The sequence below is a fragment of the Mus caroli genome, unplaced genomic scaffold, assembly GCF_978045245.1.
Source record: "Mus caroli unplaced genomic scaffold, Mus_caroli_1 scaffold_20, whole genome shotgun sequence".
Lineage (NCBI taxonomy): Eukaryota > Metazoa > Chordata > Mammalia > Rodentia > Muridae > Mus > Mus caroli.
Genome location: NW_028227275.1, coordinates 4,525,026 through 4,545,591, shown reverse-complemented (window position 1 = coordinate 4,545,591; position 20,566 = coordinate 4,525,026). Strand labels below are relative to the sequence as shown.

At 47.3% G+C, this 20,566-nt stretch overlaps 1 protein-coding gene and 1 pseudogene across 3 annotated transcripts in view; one reads left to right on the top strand and one right to left on the bottom strand.

The window, feature by feature from the left end:
- Adrb1 (adrenoceptor beta 1) overlaps window positions 1-20,566 on the top strand; it is a 64,147-nt gene that overhangs the window by 23,814 nt on the left and 19,767 nt on the right. The window lies entirely within an intron of this gene.
- LOC110285632 (macrophage migration inhibitory factor pseudogene) lies at window positions 8,946-9,293 on the bottom strand (annotated as a pseudogene).

The following is a 20,566-nucleotide window of genomic DNA, read 5'->3' as shown; positions in this document are numbered from 1 at the left end:
CCCACTCATCTCCTCCCTCCCCCCACCCCTCCTCCTCCTCCTCTTCCCCCTCCCCCTCCCTCCCCCTCTTCCCCCTCTCCATCCCTCCCCCTTCTCTCCCCACTTCCCCTCCCCCTCCCCCACTCATCTCCTCCCTCCCCCCACCCCTCCTCCTCCTCCTCTTCCCCCTCCCCATCCCTCCCCCTCTTCCCCCTCCCCATCCCTCCCCCTTCTCTCCCCACTTCCCCTCCCCCTCCCCCACTCATCTCCTCCCTCCCCCCACCCCTCCTCCTCCTCCTCTTCCCCCTCCCCATCCCTCCCCCTCTTCCCCCTCCCCCTCCCTCCCCCTTCTCTCCCCACTTCCCCTCCCCCTCCCCTGCCATCTTCCTCTTCCCCTCCTCCTCCTCCTCCTCCTTCTCTTCCCCTACCCCTTTCCCTTCCCCTCCCCCACCCCTCTCCTCCCCCATCCCTCCCTCTCCTCTCCCCCTCCCCCTCCCCTCACCATCTTCCTCTTCCCCTCCTCCTCCTCTTCCTCCTCCTTTTCTTCTTTAGCATCTTTGAAACTTAATAAGAAACGTGGTCATTTTAAATGCTACAAGCAGCTTCGGTTGTGAATAAGAGGTTATCTTCCTGACACATGCCCACCCCTTCCTCAGACCTTATTTCATAAATGCATCTCTGAGATGGCACTGTTCTGAGGAAGGCTTGGAGTTTGGAACCCTCCTGTCCCTTGAAATGCCTCTTCTGGGAGTCTGCAGTCCACAGAAAGAATTCTCAAGCTTCTAGAGGGATTGTTCATAAACCTCACAGTCAATCTCAGACTTTGATGAGGGAAGGCCAGTGCTTCGGGCGGGCGGGCGGTCGAAGAGCACATGGCCTTTCTGCATTCCTCCTGCGGCAGCAGGGCTCTAGATAACTTTTTCCATGTAGCTGTCCAACCCTGTCCCTGCAAGACCTGTTCTTTTTTTTTTTTTTTTTTTTTTTTAAACAAGTCAGTAAACTAACTAGAAGTTCTGTCAAGTCTGGTGTCTCTATATAAATGGGTACAAATTTAACTTGACACGTTAATTTCTTTCTAGAAAACAATTTATATTCATAGAATATCTGAGTTGGATGGCCTTAATGGTCGCCCTGCACAGACCAAGCTCATGCCTTGGCCAAGTCACTTCTAAAGAAGCCTGTTTTCCTGAGCCGCCATGATGATGCTCTGGAGTCAGACCCTTTGTGCCTTTTGTACTCCATCCCCCTGGGACAGTTGGGTCTAGCACTGTCTCATCTGCCTGGGTAGTGTAGGTAGATTCTCCAAGATAAGGGGAGTAGAGACTAAATAAGGATGTGGTTTAGTGCTGGATTCCTGGGATCAAAAATTAAATCCTTTATTAAGTAAAATGTTTGGTATGGTTAACTCTATATTTCAGTTTTCTTTTTATTGTGGCAAAATGCTCTGACAAACGCCACTCCAGGGAGAATGGGCTTATTCTGACTCACATTCATCCCCATGATGGGTAGGGAAGTCACGGTAGTGGAAGCTTTAGGGAGTTGGCCCTTTTGCATTCCAAGGAGCTAGAAGGAAACACTTGCCTGCTGATGATTAACTTGCTTTCAGCACTTAGGATGCTCCTGTCCTCTGGATGATCACCCCACTGCAATTAATGCAACCAAGACACCACCACCACCACCACACTTAGGCACACCTCCCAGGCGATCCTAGAGTCTGTCAAAATGACAACACACACCATCCCAGGCTCTGTCCATCTGAAGGGACTGGGTAAAGCTTGAATTCAGCCAATTGAATTTTAGAGTCCACACAGCACACTGCTAGAATATTTTCACAAACCCAAGAAGGAACTGGGACAAAATGTCCATTTCAAGAGGGAGATTAGAATAGATCCTTAGCATGGAGAACTAGAAACTGATTTATTTTGGTCACCCAATAGCTATAGTGATCTATATCTGTATTTCCCTGTTCTTTCTAGAAAGCCCAGCATTGGTAGTTTCACTTTAAATAGATGCAGAACCAAAAAGTTGCTGTGCCAGCCACCCGTGAAATAGGATGATGCCAATCACGGCTCTAGAAGAGCAGCAAGCACAGGATGGGGGCAGGAGCTAGAAATGACAGAGAAGGACACAGAGGCCGAGAGGCTGAGGACAAATGAAGAGGAGAAACCCAGCAGAGAACGGCAAGGGGAGAGCAGGAGGGGTGTGGTCTCATAGCGTCAGTGTCCGGGACACGGGATAAGGCCTCGCCAGTGAGAAAGCTCCCATCTGCTCAGTGACAAGAAAGTTCAGAGTCGAGTCCGCTGCAGACAGAGACGGACGAGAGAGATGTGATATGCAATGAAGGCCTGATAGAGGCTAGGTCAAACCAGTGCCAAGATCTCATAACACACAGCTCCCCATAGCCAGTCTGTCTTCCCAGACCTTCTGTGTAAGTCAGTGACATACAGTGTGCACAGGGACAGGCAGAGGTAGTTCATTCACTAAAGTGTTCATGTTGTCAACCTGGGATCATTCACCCAGCCCCTATTACTTATCTGTCCATCCATCCATCCATTCATCCATCCATCCATCCATCCATCCATCCATCCATCCATCCATCCATCTATACATCCATCTATGCATCCATCCATGTATCCATCTATACATCCATCCATGTATCCATCATCCATGCATTCATCCACACATTCATCCATGCATCCAGGCATCCATGCATCCATCGATCCATCCATCCATCCACTCATTTATTTTTCTGTGCATGTGTGTTGTATATGTTTCTGTGTTTGCATGACCATAAAAGTGCACACTTATGTATGGAGGGTTAACACAGATACTGCGAGTCTTCCTTAGTCACTGCTGTCCTTACTCGTGAATTTGAGCTCACCACTATGACTAGTCAAGCTGGCCATCTTGCCCTAGGGATCCCTTGTGTGTGCCCTTCAAGCTTTGGAATTACAGTGTGGTGTGGTTACCATGCCTGCTCAACATTTACCTGGGTGCTGGAATTTGAACTCATCTATTCAAAGCAGTCACTCTGGCTACTGAGCCATTTCCCCAGCTCTCCTTACTTCCAACTACAATTTCTTAGCCATGGCTTTTTGGGAACCTAAAGTCCCCTTGACAACCAGCTTCTAAGAACTACATTTTAGAAGACAGGGTGCTTCCTGGAGGGCAAATATTTCTGATGCTGCAAGATTAAAGTGTGTAGAATTGTGGGTGAGGTGAAGAAATTAAAAATGCATGGCATGGTTCACAGAGAATCACAAGGATTTCTGATTTATCAAATTAAAAGACACATTTTTTTTTAATTGCAATCAGTGGGCTTTTGATTGACTTCAAGGGATTACTTTATTTGAACAAACATGAGTTCTCATGATGAAAAACAAGTCTTTCTCCCTCCTTTTAGAAGGGAATCTATTCCACAAATTTCCTTCAAGTAGGCAAAACCAAGAGCAGCTGCTTTGCCTGTGTGGAGTGTCAGGTTGCCTGTGTTGGGACTTGCTTCAGTTTTCTGTCCCTTCTGTCACCCACCATGATTTTTGCACCCAGACAAGTTCTCCCTCCTCTGGTAAGTCACGCGGGACAGTGGCCTAGAGGGAGGCCTCACTGACCTTAACTCTCCTGTGGTTTCCGTTCATTCTTTCATTCTTTCATCATTGCAGGACAGTATTTTTTTAAAGACCTCATGCTGGCAAACGGGGCTTGACTTACTAGAACATAACAACTTTTCGGAGTCTCTGGGTCTGTGATGTAAATTGCAGTTTGTTTTTAAGAGACTTTCACAACCCACTATGTAAATACACTTATTTGCATTATTTCCAAAACACTTGATTTGAAGCCACAGTCCTTCCAGCCTTACCTTCCGTGTGACACTAAGGATCTGCAGGCTTGAATTCCGGCATGCCACTTTGTCATCTTCCAACTTAGGGAGAGCTGGAACAACCTGGCCACCTGCTTCAGAGGGTTCCCGGCTCTCACACACTTGACCTTTGTTGAGTTAAACTGCAGGGAACCCAGGTGAGCTGAGCTTCTTGGGCTTTAGACTCAGTTTCCTAGGGGCATCCATCTATTGGCCGCTTCTCTTGCTTTCCTATGTTGGACAGCCCTCCTCCACCTGCTCCATTCTGACTTTCTGCTGGGGCCACAGGTGAGCGTCAGCAAAGTCAACACTTCGTGGTGACGCTGAGCTCCCACCCCGGATCACAGCTTCTGGGGCTGTTGATCCATCTACCTACCTACCCTTGCTTCAGGCTGTGGGGCTGGCCGCTGGACCATTTGGATTTTGCTTGACTTGGACTCCATTTTTAATGGAGGAGTTGGAGATGCCCCAGGACAGCTAAAACCAAAGAGAAGGAACACTTGAACCCCTTTTGAGCAAGCCCTCTGCCAGGTGTGCCAACTTGCTTTATATGTTTCTTCATACACACACACATGCATGCACTCACACACACACATACTGGGGATTAAACCAAGGGATTCATGCACACACGCTAGGCAAGCATTCTACCTACCACTGAACGGCATCCCAAACCTCTATTTATTGATTGATTGGTTGGTTGATTGATCGGGATTGGTCTCACTAGTCTGGAATGCACTGTGTAGCCCAGAGAGACCTTGAATTTTTGATCCTCTTGTCTCAGCCTCCCAAGAAGTTGGGATTACAGGCTCTCTCCACCCGGTTCAGTGTAATTATTCCTCTATGTAGCCTTTGATTGCTCCCTCTGTGATTATAATTCATTTTACCAACCACTTCTCCCCGTTTTTTTTCATCATTTAAAGCTTAAATAGAGACAATAAAGGGAAAGAATTTCAAAGAAGGGGGAGGGTCAGATACCATTCGTGCCCCAGGGAGCTCTGCCTTCCTCTGTCTTGCCTGTCAGTCAAGTTCTTGATCCAGCGCCAAAGAAACCTCTTAACCTTGAAGACAGTTTTCTGGGAGAGGATTTAATCTCACACCTAACATCATTATTCTTGGCAGCCCTGTCTCTCCATAGAGGTTAAAATTCCCTCTTGGGAGGTGAGACCTTAGCCCCAGAGATGTCTCAGAAAGGCCTGTAGTTGCCGTTTTATGATTGGCAGAAGAGCCAGCTCACCAGTTATAATTCCTGCTTTCTCATTTGCATAACTTTCTCACGCCGAGGTGATTGAGGGGAATGCTGGGTCGTCGCTCTCCTTCCATCTTTCCAATCTGGCTTCGTAGCTCAAGCGGACTGGAGCACGCTTTGCTTCCATTTTGGTTATCATCCTGAAGCGTGCTTCAAATGCCTTCACTTCGGGATTGCCCACCGTAGGTGCGCCCTGCCCCAAAGGCATCCCAATGGCTGTGACAACAGAATGTGCATATTTATCTAACAGGAAGGGGACAATTCGGGAGGTGAGGAGGTGCTTCCCTAAGAGCACAGCTTTCCACAAACTTAAAGGTCTGAGTTCAGCTCCCTGGCATCCATATAAAACCTGGGAGAGGCTGTGAGTGCCCATAACCTCGGCACTGACAGATGTAGAGACAGTTCCTAGGAACTTACAGGCTAGCAGCCTTGCCAAAAAACTTGTAAAGCCTGGAACTACACTCTACAACCTGCAGATGAGCAAACTCACCAATTAAAATTCTCATTTGCATAATTTTCTCAGAGCCCAATGCTCTGAGGTTTACTGAGAGACCCTGTCTGTGGGTGATAAGGTAGAGAGTGAGAGGGTGTTTCTCTTCTTCCCTGGAGGACGGTCTCCTCAGTCAGGCATACACCTGCATATGCTAGTCACCAAAGATAGATAGATAGATAGATAGATAGATAGATAGATAGATAGATCAATAGAAGTTTAAGAAAACTGTTGTGGTTTAGGTCGTAAAGCATGGCAGAAAACAAATTCCTCAAAACCTGGTGGAAAAGGTTCTAGAACTTTTATTTATTCATAAACGGCAAAAAAGCAAATAAATGGTAAAACAGGCCCGCACTCGTTCATTCACACACACACACACTCTCTCTCACTAACCTTTCCAGCCTGGCAGGCATAGCCTTAGCTCCTGGCAGCACGGCAGCACACAGGTAAAATTCGACTCGGTGTTCCTTGCTTCGGATCCTCTGAAGCTGAGCTGCGCAGTGCAGGCTTTGCTGTCTACACACCAATGTTTGAGTGAGCATCCAAGTGGGGTCCACACAGATTATTTCTCAACTCGAAGTTTCTCTGCCAGGCCCTTGGAAGGTGAGTGATTTTGCAGTGCTAGACTAGAGTTTAAAGCTAAATTCAGGCCATTACAATTAGGGTAAATAATCCACACATTATTTCATTGGCTTCTTTATCATTCGCATGGACACACACGCTCTCTATGGCCTGGTTTTTGTAGTTATCTAGGGCCATGGGTGGGCAACACCATGGACTAGGGCATTGGGAGTGACTTTTTCTTTATCACTCATGACCATTCTCTAAGGCTGGGTTTTCATTACTATCTGTAGCCATAGGAAGTGCAGCTGTGATGGCCTCAAGGCTGAAGCCACTGGCTGCTTTTACAGTATTGGGAAAAATGTCCTCTGAGGCCATATGTTCTTTACAGAAACCAAGGTGGGAGAACAATGTAGAGATGCCTGTGAAAGATATGTTTGATCAGTTAATGGTTCTTGATAAAAGTGGGGTCTACTTGTCGGGAGTAGCCTGCTCCGGCCTTTTGAATGTGTGGGGAAGTTACATAAGAGCCTGGGGCACCAGTAAGCCAACAAAATTTACCTTTTGGCTTCCTGTTGAATGACTTTTAAAAGTAGCATATATTTAGTTTGGAAAAGGCTAGAAACTGTGTTAGTTTTAGATGAACTATTCTCACTTATTCTGGCTACATCAATACTTTTTAAATATTCTTAAATGAATATATGCATGTTAGGTATGAGAAAAACCCAGCCTGTGTTAGGACACCATCTTGGGCAGCCTCACAAAAGCATGTGTCATATAGCCACAATTAGAATAAAAGTGTTGAAGTTCTAGAATGCCCGGATCCCTCTGTGGTCTTTACAGGTAACTCTCGCCCCATCCCCACCCCCCACCCCCGAGCCATCTCTGATCCTTGGCAAGCTGAGGCCTGCTTTCTGTTCACACAGTGGGCCTTCCTGGGATGTCACAGAAACTCAGTCACTTGCACATTCTATGGCTGTGGATTCTCACTCTCTTACCTCCTGAGAACCACATCTACTACAGGAGATTGCTGCCTGTGCTGACTAAATGTGCCAAAGCATGTTTATCCACACACAGGGGTAAGGACATCTGGGTGGTGTCTACATTTTTGGCAGCTATGAACAGAGAGGCTCCAAGCACCCATATTCAGGTTTATGTGTGAGCCTACATCTTCCTTTGTGCACACATTTAGGAGCGGCTCCCACCCCTAACTATGTGACTGTTGGCCTGTAATAAGTGAATGTTTGGTTTCATGTTTCAAGAAAAATACGTTGCCAAGCTATTTTCCAAAGTCATTGTCCTGTTTTGTGCCCGCAACAGCAGCGTGTGAGAGTTCCAGCGTCTCTGGAAGTACTCGCCAACGCTTGGCATTGTCTTTTCTAGAGCGTTTAGCCATTTTAGTTTGCGTCGAGCTGAATCTCACTGTTGCTTTTTCTTGCATAATATTGAGCATATTTTTATTGAACTGGTAAGTTTTTAACCCTGTCTCAACTGTATAGAGCCAGGTCTCTGGGGCTCTCCAGGGGACATGTGCCATGCCTAGAGACTTCTTGGTATCTCAGTTGGGTGTGTCCTTCTACTAGCTTCTAGGGGTCAGAGGTCATGGATGGTTCTATCCACCTCATAGAGTGAAGAACAGACCCGCCCCACCCCCCACCCCCGCAATGGAATTACCTGCCTCAACACCTCTACGATACTTACTCATCAAGGTGCTAGAGTGTTATCAGGAAAATTGAAAGCAAAGGCCAGTGTGAAGGTCGCAGAGGCTCCGTGTGATATACACCATTTGTGTGGAATAAAGAAAGTGGGCCTAGGTTCCGACTCAGCCCTGAGAACACACACACAAGTAACACTATACAGGTTGTATTTAAGAACGTATGTGCATGTACATATAGGCATGTGACAGTGAATGGGAAAAGAGACCATGAATTTGAAAGAGAGCAGGGGAGGGTATACGAGAGGCTTGGATAGCGGATAGGGAAGGAGGAAATGATGTTCTTATATTATAATCTCAGGAAACAAAAGGGGTAATAATAACAACGGCTCCAGGAGACAGTCCTCTAAGCCTCCCCACATGTATGGGTGAGACCCAGGCAATCACAGCTTGGGTATTTGCCCACCACATCTGTGAGTAAATGTCACCTCCCTGAGGCTTTCCTGTGCAGACACCTTGGCTTACTGATGATCCCAAAGCTAGCTACGTTTGCCTCTAACCCCTGTCCCGGCAGGCCTCTGCATCTGCTGTAAAATACTCTTATTTTACTACTATTTTAATACTCAGTTGTGTGACTATTTTAATACTCAGTTGTGTGGGCATTTAGGGCTCTCATGGGATTTACCTTCTAAGTACCTGTGAGCACCATCCTGCTGTCCAGCAACATAAGGAAATCATTCATGATCAACTATGGGTGTACCAAAGGCCTATATGGATTTAAGCACCCAAGCGTTGGGGCTGGTGAGCTGGCTCAGTGGTTAAGAGCACCGACTGCTCTTCCAAAGGTCATGAGTTCAAATCCCAGCCACCACATGGTGGCTCACAACCATCCATAACAAAATCTGATGCTCTCCTCTGGAGTGTCTGAAGACACACTACAGTGTACTTATTTATAATAAAGTAAATAAATAAATAAATAAATAAATAAATAAATAAATAAAAAGAACCCAAGCGTCTAAACACCAAAAATAATTTTTTTCTCTCTTAAACCATTTATTTCTCCCGACCGGAAGGTGGGCATAGCTACGGGTGGATAAACACAGAACACTGTGTGCAGCAAGGCTCGAAGAACAGTGGTGCAAGTAAGTGAGGCAGAGACTTAAGCGAAGGTGGAACCGTTCCAGCCCACGTTGGCTGTGTTCATGTCATAATAGTTGATGCAGACCCAGTCCCGGCTGATGTGCAGGTGATCAGACAGCAGGCCACACAGCAGCTTGATGTAGTGGTGGTTCTGGGCACCAGGGATCTTGCTGATGCTGTGCAGGCTGCAGAGGGTACAGGGGTCATTCGTGCCGCTAAAACTCATGAGCTGGTCCGGGACCATGCACACTGCAATGTACTGTGTGGGCTTGCCGGTGGCCTGCAACAGCTGCTGGGTGAGGTCGGAGAGAAACCCCTCTGGCACCGAGGCTCGGGGAACATTGGTGTTCATGATGAACATAGGCATGGTGGCGGAAAGACTGTGAGCAAGGACCAGAGGACGGTGCAGAGCACGGTGTGACCCAAGTCAGGGTCACCTGAGCTGTGTGACCCCCCAGAAATAAATTTTACGATGCAATCAACAGACAGATGTGGTCCCTCTTAGGAGACTGTGACTTCCTTTAAAGACTGCTTGTAACTCATTTTAAGATTTAGATTTAGCTTCATGCAGAAACAGAGCCATCCCTGGTTTATGGGGCCCAGAAGTTTACCTTCAGAATGGATGTGGGAAGAGCAAGGAGAGGCTGGGGGATGGCTCTCTCTGTAAAGTGCTTAGCATACAAGTATGAGGATTGGAGTTCAAATCCCCAGAATCCATTTAAAAGCTAGAAGCTAGTGGAGCTTGCCTGTAATCCAGGCTCTGAGGAAGTGGAGACAGGCAGATCGGGGTGGAGCGTGGGGGTGGGTGGGGGAGGCTCACTCGATCACCAATCTAGCTGAACCAGCTAGCTCCAGGTTCAGCGAGAGACCCTGTCTCGATAATAAGATGGACAGTGACTGAGAAAGACCACACACATGTCCATGTGCTCGTGTGCACACACACACATTCATGTACACATGCACACAGCCATGCACACTCAGTGTGGGGGTGCACACAAGGAGGCAGAAAATAACAAGTGACCCCTCGCTTACGAAAGCCAAATACTGCCCGGCATCATTCTCCTTATAATTATCAGTTGTGCAAAGAATAGCTTCACTCAAGGGCAGCTGTGTGGCTGTTCCTCTCAGCTCTCTGCCAGAGGCTTTGGTAGACACAGAAGAGGCTCAGGCTATGGCTCCCACGCTCCTGGAGTCCATCTTGGCACAGAGATACCCTGGAGGGTCTCCTGTAACCTCGGAGCCATCAGTCAGCTGGTGGTTCATAAGCCTGGACTACTAGTTCCTTGTAGGGCCACACCCCTCATGCTGACACCCCTCACACTGACACCCACCCACCCACCCACACCCACACACACACACACAGAGGAAGCCCTAAACGCTCTGTCGAGTGATTCTCAGTCTTTCCGTGGTAAATGACATTTTTCCAAATCCCAAGCCTACTGCTGACCGATGCTCTGGCAAAGCACACGAAATGATGTGTGCATACAGCAGCGGTGCCGAACCCTTGTGCAACATTTTAAATGCTTTCCTCCAACTCCTGCGGCTATCTCCCTGTTGACTAATAACAACAGCACACCCTCTAGAGCAGCCTTGGTCACAGACCACACGTTAGCCATGAGGAAGAAGTGGGTGTGTCGTCTCTACAGTGACTGAGCCCACAGTTCACACTCAGTTGGGTAGCCAAGTCCTGGGACCATGCAGTCATGCTATCGAAGAAGTTACAAGCCCCACCCACATGGGCTGTTGCTGCCCCTCATCTTCTTCCTTCAGATCTGCTCACTCACTGGATCAGTGAAGAAATCAATCAAGGCAGAAAGGGGAGAGCCAGTAAAGGCGGATGCAGAGCTCTGGAGTGACTGAGACCCACACAGGATGCATCGGCAAGGGTGCGGCCCTGCTTACCTAGGGTCCAATTGACTCATCCAGGCTATCCTGCTTGCCCCTCTGTGAGCTGAGCCTCACTGGCTGGATTCTCACACCTCCCATGATTGTCACTGGGTGGAACCTGCTACATAGCATCCCAGTCAGGCCAGTGCTTCTTTAATTAGCAAGCTCACTGAGGTATGGCTCATGGGAACGGTCATCTCCTCCCCACCACAGCCACAGTTCTGGCAGCCCTGGTCACCAGAAGGTGGCCAGGTGAGATTACCCTTGCCATTCTGTGGCCAGCTGCAAACCAGCGACCTAGAGAGGAGTCGCCGCCTATCCACAAGCAGCCCTGGGGAGCCATCTCTCCATGCAAAGCATTTCAAGGCACAGAGGGAACTGTCATGGTGAGAATTCTGCCATAACTCAGGGTGAAACTTCATTACAAGGAGCAACTTAGAAGGATGGGGAGGGCAGTGTTGATCAACTCCACAGTGTGTGTGTGTGGAGAGAGAGGGAGAGAGAGAGAGAGAGAGAGAGAGAGAGAGAGAGAGAGACAGAGACAGAGACAGAGAGAGAGAGAGAGACAGAGAGAGAGAGAGAGAGAGAGACAGAGACAGAGAGAGAGAGAACACAACAGAAGTTCGCTTCCTATCCTCAACCTCGTGATCAGTGCTGACATTGCAGTGCAGGACATACTGCAGGAATTCTCAGTGATTCATGACTTAACTGCTCTCATGGAAGAACATGGATGGAGAGAAGCACTCTGTGTGTTTCGGTCGCTGCTGTGGTATTTTTAGCACTGGTTTCAGTGTTATGGTTTTTGATTACTCAGTAAGACAGGAAATTAATTTGACTCAAGATGAAGCTGTCACACCAAGGTCGAGAGCTTTGTGTCTTCCTTCCTTCCTTCCTTCCTTCCTTCCTGACATTTTGACATAAGCCTCTGAGAAATCAATAGTAAAGTTGAGCTATAGTGACCAGAACCACCCTCAGCTCATCTTCCTACCCTCTTCTGAGTTCCGTCCGACCGACTTCACATTGAAGTCCTCTTTCTAAAATATTCTTTGGGCAAGAGAGGCAGCCCACTGGGTCAGAGGGGCTGCTCTGCAAGCATGAAGGTCTGAGTCTGTGTGTCCAGATCACACATCAAACCCCAAGCATGGCTTCGTTCGCCTGTAAACCCAGCAGTGCCTGGGCAGAGAGAGACTTGCAGTTCTGGATAACTTGCTCTCCCATCATCTAGCCAAAAGGACGGGAGCTTGCTTCCAGCTGCCAATTAAGTGAGAGATCTCGTATCAAAAAAAGAGATGAAGAACAGAGGAAGGCACATAGCATCCTGTTCTGACCTCCATAGTAACATGTAACACACACACACACACATGTACACATACACACTCCTCACATACACACCACACACACACACACACACACCACAGCACACACACATGTACCCATATACACTCCTCACACATATACACACACACACCACACACATACATACACACACCACACACACACCACAAATGTACACCCACCATACACCACACACACACACACACACACACACACACGTACACATACACACTCCTCATACATACCACATGTAAACACACACCACAAACACCACACACACATGTACACATACACACTCCTCACATACACACCACACACGCACACACATACATACACCACACACCATACATACCACATACACACCATACATATACACATACCACATATACCACACACACACCACACATACCACACACACACACATATACACTCCTCACACACACCACACACATACATACACACACACACACCACATGTACGCACACACATACACTCCTCACACAGCTCTTTTTTGCTCAGAAATCTGCAAAGGTAATCAATACCATATCTTGGAGAGTCGGCCTTGTAAAAGAGGAGGCCTCTCAGGTGTATCATTCTGTCCCTTTACTTATAAAGGGTCCTGAAAAGATGGTTTATTAGCCAACAAGTAATACAAACAGTAGCTTCGATCTCAGATCTGGTGGGTGACTTATTTCTGATTTGTCTGTCTTGGTTCCTCTGATAAACTCTCAGCACAATTTGACCCCCACCCCTGCAGACCACTGGTCTCCAAATTCCATGTTGGTTCTACACAGAGATCTTCCTGGCTCCACGTGCTTGCTGTACCCCAGTTCTCCACTACTGAAGTTTAGAGAGAAGCAGATGGCATAACCCAGGGAAGATCAGATAGAAGACATTTCAGGGAAAGGCAGTGGCGTTTGTTTTATTTTGCTGATGTGGGGGAAGGGGAGTAGTGTTTTGTCCATGTACCTGTGAAGGCGCTCACACACAATTGTGTAAGCCAGAGATCTGCCTCGGGTGTCTTCTTCAAACACTCTCTTATTTTTGCACTCAGGCTCTCTTACTGAAGCTGGGCGTTACTGACCCACTTAGACTGCTAGTCCTAGAGGACCTTTACGTCCCCAGCTCGGAGTCTTCAGGTGTGTGCCACTGTGTCCAGTTTCTAATATGGGTGCTGGGGCTCTGAATCAAGTCTCCACACTTGGGCACTATCTTATCGACTCAGCTATCTCCCCAGACCAGGACTGTCTGTTTAAATTAATTTATTGAGTGTATATGGAGGGAGGGAACACATTCCATGGCATGAATGTGGAGGTCAGAAGACAACTTAACTTGTAAGCATTGGTTCTCCCCTTCTCCTACGTGGATTCAGATACCAGACTCAGGACCTTTGCCTTTGACGGCAGCACCTTAACCTGCAGAGCCATCTCCCCTAAGCCAGCCCCAGGTGAGTTTTAATGCACATAGGAGACACTGAGGACATGACCCATCACTGTACCAAGATGGGCAAGATACAAGAGTCAGAAAGGAAAGGATGGAAACTTCTGACACCTTTAATGGCAGGGGCTGTCTTGGCTTTCCCCCTACTATATGTGCATGTCTGTCTTCCCTGGTAAGGAAGCTCTCTGGCTTCACAGCTATGATTCATTGCTCAGGTCCACAGCAGCCATGGTCTCCTAGTTACAACGGATACACAATAACAAGGGCTCAAAGTCTGCAGCTTGGGCTTTTACCGACTGAGCATCTACACTCACGGTACTGTGTTCAACAATGACACCGCTCCACCCGCCATCATGGTCTCCTGGTTTTCTGTGTCTGAAATATATTTGGGCTTAGAGCTAGAGCATCCTGAATGCTCCCTCTCCATCCTGAGACATATTTGAGCGGACTTGCTGCTGTCAGCGTTTGCTTTGAGGAGTCCTTTCCTCCTATCTTTGTTGATTCAACTTTATTTGGTTTAATATGTAAATGCTCGACCAGAGACTCCGTGTGGTGCTTCTTTGCTGCCTCACTGAACCATTCTAAACGGGCAGCCATGGTTGATTTTGGCTTGACTGATTGCTGGTGAAGGTTAGGGATTATGTGGAGCAGGGATGAGTCAGTGAGAGAGTTTTACATGGAGATCCTGTAAGGTCATGCCTTTGACATCCATTCATGACAAAAAGTCCCCACGTGATTCAAAAGCCTCAAGCTATCCAAGGGCATATACCCAGATGGCAGCCTTGGGAAGCCCCAGAGGGAAGGCACAGCATCTGGGATGCCACTCAGCAGAAACCTGTCCCCGGGGCTTTGACCTTGATAGAGTAGTGGCTGATGAAGGAGTTTTGAGAAGCAGTACCTGAAAAATAAATTGCCCGAGACAGTGTTGCTTCCTCCTCTGTGGGAGAGGCTGCAGAAGGAAGGAAAGGGGTAGACCTTCCTCTGAGGTCAAGGCAGCTCTGCACACAGGCTGCCTCTCTGGTGCAAAGAGGGCAATGTTTTTTGGAGGAGCCTGGCAACAGAACAGCAGCCGGGATGCTTTCTCCATGGAGGAGAGATAAGAACAATATGACTCATTAAATAAATCGTTCTGAGAAAAAGCCTCTAGTTAACACACAGTCTATTTGTTCCACTTTTAAATTATATTTATCAGCCATAAAATCATTCACAAACTATTTACAGAATTGGCCATAGCCTGTAAACCCATGGCCCATAGACAAGCTACTCTTTGAGTCTAAGACAAATATCTTAAAATTCCCAAGAAATTCTGATGCGGTTTGTTGCACGAAGTGTTCTTTCTCCTCTTTCCATTCTGTGAGATGGCTCACTAGTCGTCTCTGGGATGCTCTGCCAATGCCTTGTGCTAGCACGGCCTGGTGGTTTGTGCTGATTAGGAGGAATGGTTCCCAGGAAGGGAACTTAGCCCAGGAGCCTGGGGCTGCTGAAATGTCTACCATTGGGTCCAGTGGATGCTCAGACTTCTCAAGTCACCTCACCAGACAGAAGGGAGTGGACCGTAGATGGAGACTGGGTTAAATCTCTTCCCTTTGGATGTTGAAGACAGCTTTCTGACCTCATGATGCAGTTAGAGGAGGGTGGCATCCATCTACAGCATCTGTTCTCACCTAGACTAACTACGTCTATGAAATCTCCAGTCCAGAAATAAACTAGAGTACTGAGAGATTAAATGCCCAGCCTGAACCGCAGCCAGATCCAGCCATTCCAGGCTACATTTCATTCGCTTTTCTTTGTCTCCTTACACAGAAGCTATAGAAAGTCTTATTTATTGATCACCTATTACACACAAGGCAGGGTGCTGGATGCAAGGGTAGCGAGAAGCATTGGACGTGGTTGACCAGTTGTCTATTGCTGCATAATAAACCACCATTGTTGACTTGCTTGGGATTCTATGGTAGGTCATGGCTGGGTTAAGGTTTCTCCTGATGTTTATGCCCCAGAACTCATTAATCTGGCATTTCTCTGGGGGCTAATATGTCCTCACACATCAGCAGGTTGGTGTCAGCTGTCAACTGGGTCAGGTGATTCCTCACAGGGAGGCAATATTTTGAAATGGCCAGCCTCAATACACAAGTACTTTTCAAGCTCCATGGATTATGTTTGATGGTGTCCTATTGTCCTAAGCAAGTCACATACTGGACCCAGAATCACCACGGAAGAAGTCACCAAGGGTGTGGGCGTACAATGAATATGGTACTCTCTCAACCACAGTCTCACAAAAAGACAGGTTATGTGCATTCAAATGAAAATTACAACACAAAGCTTGCTCCTGCATTCCAAAGTCCCAGGCCTGGACTTTTCTCTGTCCTCATCAGTCTGGTTCCCATGTCCTGGCAGCTCCTTGGTTCCCAGCAAGTTTTGATGACTCCAAGCATTCTAGAGATGTGAACTCAGCCTGGGACTGCTTTGCTCCTGAGCCAGCAGCTCTCAGTTGTTTGTTTTGTGTTCCTGGATAGCTTAAAAATATAGTAAAATAAAATATGTACCTGATAAAAGATGTATAAATACTGCATAGAATAAACATCTAAAAATAAAGGTCCTGCTGCCCCATTTTATCATCTACCCCATGGATTTTTATTTTTTCTTTTTTTTCTTCTGAAGACATCGCAGGGATATCTGAGCTCTCAAGTCCTTCTCATTTCCTGCTCAAAACTTCAAAGCTACAGGATGTCTTTGGGTCTGAAAAGCAGAAGGGATGGCGTGGGCTGTCCAGCGGCTGTAATATTCTACGGTCTTCTCCTTAATCCCTCCCCAGCTGTCTGTGGCACTGGGATTTGTTAACTCTGTCACCTCCTTCCCACTGGGACTGGTTCTGTTAGCTGGTGCTGATGGTTGTGCTGTCCTTAGCCAGCTCTGTGCATAAAGTTACAAGGTAGGTGACCCCAGAACTGTAGCAGACAGTGAGCTGATACATGGAAAGTATCATGAAGTCCTGGTACCTGCTACCGAGGGATAAATTTTCATCTCATACCCTAATCAAGATACATTTGCCTATCAAATAAGCAGTATTCATATGTTCTCATCACACCGTCTGTGACCACATGGAAGAGTTAAACACTGCACTCTAGAGCAAGCAGACAGGGGACAGGTGTGTGAGACCACATGCCCAGGTGGCACACAGCAGGGACAGGCAGGCAGACACTGCAAGAGCCGCCTCTGTGTGGAGAATGTCCTTAAGACAGCCTGGGAACAAGGGCAGTATCCAATGAGCATCTTCCCTTCAGGACTAGGCCGCAGAGGATCACGTGTCGTGCCTGTGGGCCTGGACAGTACCAGTGCCCTCTCTCAGGCATGCTTATTAGATCTTACTCGACCAACCCTTGCTCAGGGATTTCAATACCTGATCATTACCTCAATAGAGCAGGTTACCCAGAGTAGAAACACACAGCGCCAAGGCACAAGTCGCTTTTCAGCCCCTTGTGTGAACTGCAGTGCTCATGGCAACGGCTCAGTGCCTCGGAGCAGATACATGTCTTCTGGAAACCCCAAGCTACAGGCCTCGTTTCCCCACGTCTGCCCAGGCTCTCTCCAGGCCTAGCTGTGGAGGGCAGAAGGGCCCTGTCACTGTCCTCTGTTGACGCTAAAAGGGCGTTATTTATGCCTGTTCTCGGGACAGACCAACCTCCTGGTAATGCCTGCGTGCACCCTTTCTAGGAAGCTCCTCACCATTCCATGGAGGAAAAACAAAAAAACAAACAAACAAAAAAAACCCAAAAAACAAAAAATAACTTTTGGTGTTTCAGAGTGTCCCTTCCCCAACCCTCTACCTCTGTTTCTCCCTGGATTTTCCACTCTCTTTTTGAATTGGTATTCCAAGTCCTATCATCTCTTTGAATCCTTCCTTTTGTTTCTGGGAGAATTTCTTTTGTTTTTTTTTTAAGATTTATTTATTTACTATATGTAAGTACACTGTAGCTGTCCTCAAACACCCCAGAAGAGAGCATCAGGTCTCATTATGGATGGTTATGAGCCACCATGTGGTTGCTGGGATTTGAACTCGTGACCTTCGGAAGAGCAGGTGGCACTCTTAACCGCTGAGCCATCTCCCCATCCCTTTGGGAGAATTTGTTAACTTCCCTTCCCCCTATGGAGTGAAAAATCCTCCTCTCCCCTCTTCCCCTGAGGCTTGTAGTTAGACAACCTGGCTTTCATTTTCTCCTGATGCCAGGCTTGCTTCTCAGGCTGCCATATCCTCTGCGATCCTACTGACACCCTAAGGTGTCCTGAATCTCCTTGGCTAGCGCGGATTGCCAATGGAACACACATTAGAATCACTGAGAAGAGAATCTCCGTGAAGGATTGTCTACATAAGGCTGGCCTACGTAGGATTCTCACTAAAGTAATTGATATGGGAAGAGCCAGCCCACTGTGGGCAGCGCTGTTCTTTAGGAGGGGTCCTGAATTGTGTAAGAGTGAAGAAGTCAAGCTAGGTATACGTATGCAAGCGCATGCATTTAGTACTCTGTGCTCTCGACTGTCTGGTAGACTACTTGCCTCAACCTGCTCCTGTCATGACTGCCTGTAATCTGGGAGTATAAGCGAAAGTGAACCCTTTCTCCTCTCAGCTGTGTTTTGTGTGGGATTATATCACCCTTTAACAACAAAAAAGAAACTAGAGCAGACTCTTTCTTAATTTTTTCCAATTAATTTTAAATTGACAGATAAAATTGTAGGTACTTATTATTCAGAACATGATGTTTTGAGCTCTGCACGCTCTGAAGAATAGCTACGTGCACCTAATTAACACATGCAATGTCTCCCGTAATCATCATTGTGGGGCGGGGAGCATTGTTTTCTCCGAGAACAACCTATTATCCTGCTGTTGCCACCGTGAGACACAACAGTGCTCTCACAATTTATGTTTCTCGTCTACCTGTTATTTTGTGCCCTTTGAGCAATGTCCAATCGTCTTTTAGAAGGAAGGGCCCTTTCGTGTCCAGTGCACTCTGTCTGCACTGAAAGGTACAGTGATGGATTACATGTTTTCGTCCTTTCCACAGTTGGGAGCTATTACCTCTTCAAAGTGATGTGTCGCCTGTTTGAATAGCTTGTATGCAAGCAAAAGATTCCGCTGTAATTTAGCTCTGCCAGGTCAGAGACCCACCAGCTTCCACTGAGCGTCAGGTGGTGGTGATTGGAGGTGGGGGAAGGGAAGGAGGGGACAGAACCTTGGGTCCTTGAGCAGGAGGGCCTGATCATGTTTACAGAAGTAAACACACTTTACCCGAAGCAGCTGTCCTCTGATCCAGTTCCCACTGTGTTCCCACAGGGCTTGTGGCCCTGTCTCACATAGCTCTCCACTCCAGGTGATGGAGCTGGAGATGCTGGAGTGATGGAGCTGGAGATGCTGGAGCTGGAGCTGATGGTCTGCTGCTTATGCTGAAGTGTTGGAGGAGTCTCAGTGCATTTGTGCTCCTCGATTTCCTTGGCCCTTGCTACTCCACCTGCTCTTATCTCTCTAGCTCTGCTTCCCAGATTTAATGGATTTAGATAAGGGACTATCGTTAAATATTATTTGAGATTGTCCTAGAAAGTTTGAGTACTAAAAGTTTAGATTCTGTTATGATTCTGAGAGATGGCAGATTCTTTAAGAGGGAGGCCTGGTGTGAGGTGATTTCGTCATTGGGGATGCTGTCCTCTCATGACCTCAGTTAGCTCTCCCAAGAGCAAACTGGTGTGAATTCCTCTGGCTTCTCACAGATGCTCCTATTGTCACTTGCCACGTGGGATGTGGCCAAAAGAACCTCCCCAGAGCCAAGCACCAGACCTGTGCACTTGTAGAACAGTGAGTTAATTTTGACCAGCGATATGGTGAACTGGATGAATCTCCAAGCCATGATCTCACTACTAAAGGCACATGCTTAACTGTAGGCATTGGCACAGCGAGAGGAATTCAGTTGTTCCTGAATCATAGAGGGGTGAGGCAGAGTGAAGGAACAAGAAAGATGACATCTCAGGTGGAGGACACCTACCTACCACTCAGCACTGTCAGCCAAGTTCACGACCTTCACAGCTTCAGTGCAGGCAGGTAACTCTTCCTGGTCTCTGAAGTGGAAACTTTAATGATTCTTTGGAAAGTCAGCTGTGTTGGATGGACAAACACATGCAGGAGTGTTTTCCTGAAGTCCACACAAATGAAAGACTAAGGCAGACTTGTGAAGGAATGTTTCACTGAAGCAGACACAGGAGAGAGGATGTTCTGCTAAAGTAAAGATGTGAAAGGATACGTGTTGAAGGATTCTTTGCTAACAGTGTGTATTGATCCGCCTTACGTTGTGTATTTGAGCTCCATTTGTCGGGACTTCGAGGACTCGGGCTAATCTAGATACATGTGCTAAGACAAGACCCATGCTAAGGCAAGGCACATGGAAGACATGTGATGTTTGGAGGGTATAAATAAAACATGATGGAGTGATGGGGAGAGAGAGAGAGAGAAAGCTTGGTTTGTTGGTACACTTAACTGTGCAAGGCTTGTGGGTCTTGCATCTTTGCTGATCTCCACTTCCCTGAGAGAGGCACAGCTGAGAACTTCTCCTGGTGTTCCTGTTGGTCCCTCCTGCTGACTGCTGAGGCCTGGCTGACTTTGCCAGGTTGTGTCACTGCTGTTGTTAACCCGTCTCTACCAAACTGGACTGTTGGTGTATCCATGAAATGTTTGTGAGTGAATCAAGCTGCCGCTGCCTGCTAACCTGTGCACTAAACTGTCAATTTCCAGACAACATAGACAAGAGTTGCTCCAAAGAACCTTTATAAACAGGTCCACTTCCCCGTATCCTTTCTTTTCCACTACCTCTGGTGGGTGGTGAGCTACAAAGGAGGTTAAAACATTTAAGAACCATCATAGAAAATAGGATTTGAAAAAAATTAAAGTTACGCAGGTCTCCAGCCACTAAAAGCCTGAGGCATGCCACTGCAGTTGTG